The 5,583-nt window shown below is 41.8% G+C and overlaps 1 long non-coding RNA gene across 1 annotated transcript; it reads left to right on the top strand.

Moving 5' to 3' along the window:
• The first annotated feature begins 1,885 nt into the window (after nucleotides 1-1,885).
• On the top strand, nucleotides 1,886-3,991 carry LOC135447446 (uncharacterized). The gene is made up of 3 exons (XR_010440133.1): nucleotides 1,886-2,177; nucleotides 3,107-3,176; nucleotides 3,868-3,991. It is a non-coding gene; the product is annotated as an uncharacterized LOC135447446 (long non-coding RNA).
• The last annotated feature ends 1,592 nt before the right edge of the window (nucleotides 3,992-5,583 follow it).

Genomic DNA, 5,583 nt, shown 5'->3' with positions numbered 1-5,583 from the left:
TTGTAGTCTTATTTTCCTATTATAAGCTTCAGTGTAGTTCTTTGGTCTTTGAACTTTGTTTTGTATTTGTAAAGGAAAAACCTAACTTGGGAAAAAAAAACTTATTCTTACTTGTATTTGCTATAAAAAATGAGAGTAATATAACTCAATGTGGAGACAGACACTAAAATATTAATAGGCAGCAATATAAAATTATTTACATCCTCCATAATGTTTCTCCAGGGCTAACTTGTAGCCTGTTTCTTTCCAGTAATGCTTCTTAGGCACATAGTTTGATGTATTTGTGTCCTTACCAACTACTAATGACAAACTGTACTGAGGAAACATCCTGTCAACACCTCGAGCCTGAGACAAGCTTAGACCCACCCTGCAGAGAGCCAGATATTCAGCTGTCCTCTTGTGGGCACATGATTTTAAGTATCCTCTAGTGCTGGGAGCAGCCTCCCACCTCCTGGGTCACAACTTTCTCTGCAGGTAGGATGGAAGGAGCCTCACTGTGTGACCAAGTGAGCTCCTCTGCCACTGCACTGAGCCATGGCATGCAGTTCCTTTCACATCTCAGCTACAAACTCCTGCATAAGGCCTGAACAGTTTGATCCCTGTAACTAAGAGCTTAGAGCTGTGCCTGAGCTGTGTTCCAGCTTTCATAGAGAGCTTCATTCTTCTTTACAGTCATGCTCATAATCTTTCCTCACTACCGGAGGACAGCCACGTTTAGAAGACAAGGCAGCAGCTGACAGGATGTTTGGCTACCACAGTTCTCTTAAAATTTTGAGGGCAGAAAGGAGTTGTTCAGCTGAAAGCCACAGATGGGGAGAGGTTGGGGCAAGTCATTGCTCCTGCTCTGTGTGGCAGCCAGGACTTGTGCTGCTCAGGGGTTTGATGCATGGCAGGTCTCCCTGTCAAGGATGGCCTACAGAGCACCACCTTTCTACCACAGGAGTGTTGTCTGTTTCCCAGCATTCCCAACACATCTCCCAATGATTCCAGTAAGAGATAAGCCTATGGTGTGAAAAGCAGGGGTGTGGTAATGCTGAAACCCAACAGCATATATCATGTTCATCCCAAATGTTGAGCAAGAAAAATCAGAAAAGGTACATGCAGGTGTTGGACAATGAATGGAGGATGCAGAATGGAACAATGCAAGATGCTTCCCTTGTTCATTTACTACTATTAGTGAACAGAAGGAGCAGAAGTCAAAAGAGACTGACACACTTCTGTGTTACAATACCAGTAGCATAAAACAACCTCTGAACAGGCTCAATATGTGTGTGGTGCACAGTCTGGTACACAGCTAACCATTCCACTGGCAGCTGGGGCTCCCTGTATCCTCTTATGCCTTGCATGGTGATCAACATGACACTACAGTTTTGATAAAAGGATTCAATGTTTGATGTTACAGATTCTTTTGGAAGTCACCCCCAGGGTTTGGTGAGGCTTCTGAGCTTGTGTGGGATCTCCACAGCAGTGCATTGTTCCTCCTTACACAGCCTAAAGCTAAACACAGGGCACAGCCACTGAGGGGCTGTGGCCCCTTTTCCCTCCTCCAGCAGATCCACTCTGATTTGATCTTTATAATACTTTTTACATAAAGTGATCTTCAACATAAAATGCAATTTTCTCCTTTTTATTATGGTTGTTATTGGTAGAAGCAGATGACTGAATACCACTTATTTCTGACTAGTTCTGCTTTCAGGTACTGCCAAAATACCACAGATTGTACCCTCATTCTTCTATCTATATGTGTTTACTGTTTATACTCAATTTCTAATAGAATTATTTTTAATGATAGTGTTGATTCCAAATCCTATGAACTCGGTCACATTATTCTCCTGCCCTTTCTTATGTGTCTTCCCAGGGCCAGTGTCACATCTCATGGTGCTGGGGCACCTCTGGCACAGCAAGAAGTAGTGAGGACAGAGGAGCAGTGTGACATTGCACGGGAGGATGTGGTCTGGATCCCTTTGGCGTGACTCCAAGTCCTTGCTTGCACAGCAGCTCCTCAGCTTGCCCTGAGCACCATGGCTGTGTGTGCTGCAGGCCACTGGATCAGCCTCCAGATGTGCTGTACTTCAGCCCCTGCAGCAGAGGGGAGGCTTTGCTGTGTCACCCTGCATAGCTGAAGTGAAGGCTGAGGCAGAAGCCATGTCTGCAGTTCTCAGGGAGTACAAATCCAGGTGCTTTCTTCAGCACCAAAGCCATTTAAAGAAATTTCTACTTCAGGTCACTGCTACTCTCTGTCACAGTTTGTCACAATCTGAGGAGCCTCTGTTACAAGGGCCTTGGGTCAATACAGTGAAATCCTTCTTGCAAAGGCTTTGAGAGATCGCTTGTTTAGCTTTGTTTTGATTGCAATCATTTCACTATAAACCCTATTTTCTCCTTAGCACACCTGACAAATTTGCAAATAGAAATGAGCTGCTAGAAGCCTGACACTCCCCTCCTACTGCTCTACTACTGAGCACAACTGTGATCTGCTATGCAACAAGTGCCTCCTTAGCACATGAGGCTGAGAGGGCCAGTGGCTCCCACTTGGGAGCATCATTCCAGGAACAGCAATTTGGTGCCAGTGCAGACACCATTTCATGATTCTGGCAGAACTGTTTTATGGAAGAGTGTTTAGGGGAATCTTAACTCTGCACATTTAGGACTCTTGAAGGTATGGTGTTGTTCAGGCAGGATTTGTTGTTAGTTTTCAGGCAGTTACATCAATAAAAGCCCTGATGCAGAAGTAGCTATACTTGTCTGAAATTCTCTTAAATGGGAATACTCTTCTGTTTCTCATACATTAATTGCTCTGGTGATGAAATGCACTTAGTTATACTTCTAACTTCATTACTAGATCTGCTGTTTAATTGTTTACAGGAGGCTGAAGAATGCTGAGGTAACTTAGCTTAACAGATAAGCTAGTAACATTGTAAAAACAGTCTTTCTTGTTTTTTCTTTTTTTTCCAGATGTCTCTTCATCTGTAAGTAGCTGTATCTAATGCAGGGATGGATGCGTGTGCCTGTGCCTGCAGATATATCTGTTATGTGCACACACATACAGATTTGAGAAGCTATATAGCAGAGTTGTTTGCATAATGAGTTTCATTTCTCTTCACAGGTCAGCACCTTTAGTGAACCTTGGAAAAACTATTGTGTGAGCAGTCAGCACACCAAGGCAGCAGCACCCGGTGGGTAGAGCTTGTCTTGGATAAAAAGCTGAATGCTGTGGTTTCACTGACTTGTCGTTGAAACCTTGTGGTTTCTGTGTAGGAGGCTGTATAGGCTGGACACATTCGACATCCTTGTTTCTGAGCTGTGAAATCTGTACATCTAATTTATGAAAATTATCTCTGGTTCAATTTTATTCTTTTTGTTTTAATGAAGTCAACATATTTTCCTTGCATTCAGTAGAAATGGTAATGGAAATGTTTTAAGATGCATTGTGAGCATTTTTGACCTCAAAAAGTGAGACAAGTCGAGATATTCTTGGCTATGATTAAGGTTGAGGAAGGAAATTTTAAATTAAATACAGAGAGCCAGATGCGAGAGGAAAGCGTTTTCTTAAGTGTGGAGACAAATAGAGTAAGTAACTGTGGAAAATGACAGAGGAATTATAAAATAAAAATCTTCCACCTGAGAATTTGATTTTAAAAACCCCAAACAGCTTAGTAAAATAATTAAGAGTAAACGATAGTGCTGGTACCATTTAAGGTCACCAGCAGTATCTCTAGTCTGAAAAGGTGGTCTAAATAAATAAATTTTTAAAAACCAAGACTAAAGAATCTAAAAGTAAGACAGAAGGAGCTGTAGCAGAAGCAGTAGCAGTTCCAACAAAACACAGTGGGCCACTTGATCACTTGGGTGTTTTTCCTTCTGTAGTTGAGTTCCACACTGCATTCAGTGAACTGATTCTCAGGATGACAGAATCATCACTTAACTGGAGCCAGGAGAGCCATGGACCACCTGTATGAGCCTTTACTCCTCCCCTTCTGCTCTGGTGAGTGCCTCCCATCCTGTAACTCCCCAGAAAGCTGAGCTGCAGCAATACAGGACACCTGAACCTCTAATATTGGCAAAGCCCATTCCCTTCACTGTTGGCAGCAGTGACTGCCCAAACTTTGGAATTTTCACCAACAACAGTTTTGCCTCTTTCAGGCAAGTTCCCAGAAACATGTTCACCATTCCCTCTGAGTGAACCCATGGGAATGAATTAAAAATGAGCGAAGACCTCTGGATTGAAAACAAAGGAGAAGAGAAGTAACATTCAAGTTAATAAAACAAAGTTTCTTGCTGATATGTAAGTGAAATTACTATTTGTGTGAAAAGAAACAACGACTCAGTGTGTTTGTGGGAGTACCAAAATCTGTCTGAAAACATTAGTCAAAGCATTCTTTGTGAATAAAGATTGAAAGTGTGATCACCCACTTAGCTATTTCAGAGGGATGACTGCAAGATTCATCTTAATAATTTTCAGTAATTTCCATATCAAAACATCGATAGAAGACCATAAATTTTAATTCCTCATTACTATCTCATTGGTCCATCCTGGAGACTTGTTCCTTTTCAAGGAAAAAAATTTAAAATGTTACTCTAACATTGTATGTTTGACTGGCAAATTAAGGTATCTTGTCCTGCTTGTGTTTTCTTTTCATAAATTGGAGACAGCAAATATGATGTCTGCATCTGTCAGTGAATATACAAGAAAATAGTAAAACTGGTCTCTAAAAGTACTCTTCTGGTTAAGGACATTTTGCTTGCCTGTTACTTATGAGCTTCTTGCACACTTTACAATTGATACCTGTTCCTTGAGCAGGACAGTCCTGTTTCTCTGAGCTATCTCGTGGGAAACCAAAAGGCAAACAAGGAGGCACTGAAGATCCTAGGCCAGAGCAATGGTAGCTTTTGAAAATCACATTTTCCCCATTATCACTGCAATATATGGCAGATAAGCAAGGATTAGCTCTCTTCTGAAGCACCCAGATTTTACTCAGAAGCAATAGGATTCATCATTCATTCCCATATAGCTCAGTTTCCACTCCTGAATTCTCCTCTTCTGACTATAATAAAGATTACACAACTACTTTGTTATTCAACCTATGGAAAAACCCTGTCAATGCCTCTTCTGCTTGGTAGCTGAGCCTCCCAGGACAGCTGCATCTCTTAAATCTCTCCTGCTGCAGTTTTGAACCCCTATGTTGAGGGCACAGCTGAAAAATCAGAAGAGATGCTGATGGCACTCCAAAGGCTGCAAAAAGCTTGTACTTGATACTGCTGCACAAAGGGCAAAAATGTGAAGGGAAGTGGAAACATTTAACCTGAGGACAGGAAAGCTCACGAGAATCTCAGAAAAAAGGAGACAAAGATGTAATTTCCAAAACAATACCCGGAGATCAAAGGAGGCTGATGCGCTTTCAAACACTGTTTGTGCTGGATCTGCAAGGAAAGGTTAAAGAATGTGCTGTGAAAAATGCAGAGTATGGTAGAGAAGCAACAGACCCTGAAGATTTTTTTTTGTGTCTTTTCCTTGCCATTGCCCTCTCCACGACTGATTTGGCCACACTGAGAGAAATGTCACCGTTTGCTTTAAATTGCCTT

The sequence above is a fragment of the Zonotrichia leucophrys genome, chromosome 4 (genome assembly GCF_028769735.1).
Source record: "Zonotrichia leucophrys gambelii isolate GWCS_2022_RI chromosome 4, RI_Zleu_2.0, whole genome shotgun sequence".
Classification (NCBI taxonomy): Eukaryota; Metazoa; Chordata; class Aves; order Passeriformes; family Passerellidae; genus Zonotrichia; species Zonotrichia leucophrys.
Note: the sequence above shows the minus strand (reverse complement) of the source record. Positions and strands in the feature narration are given on the sequence as shown.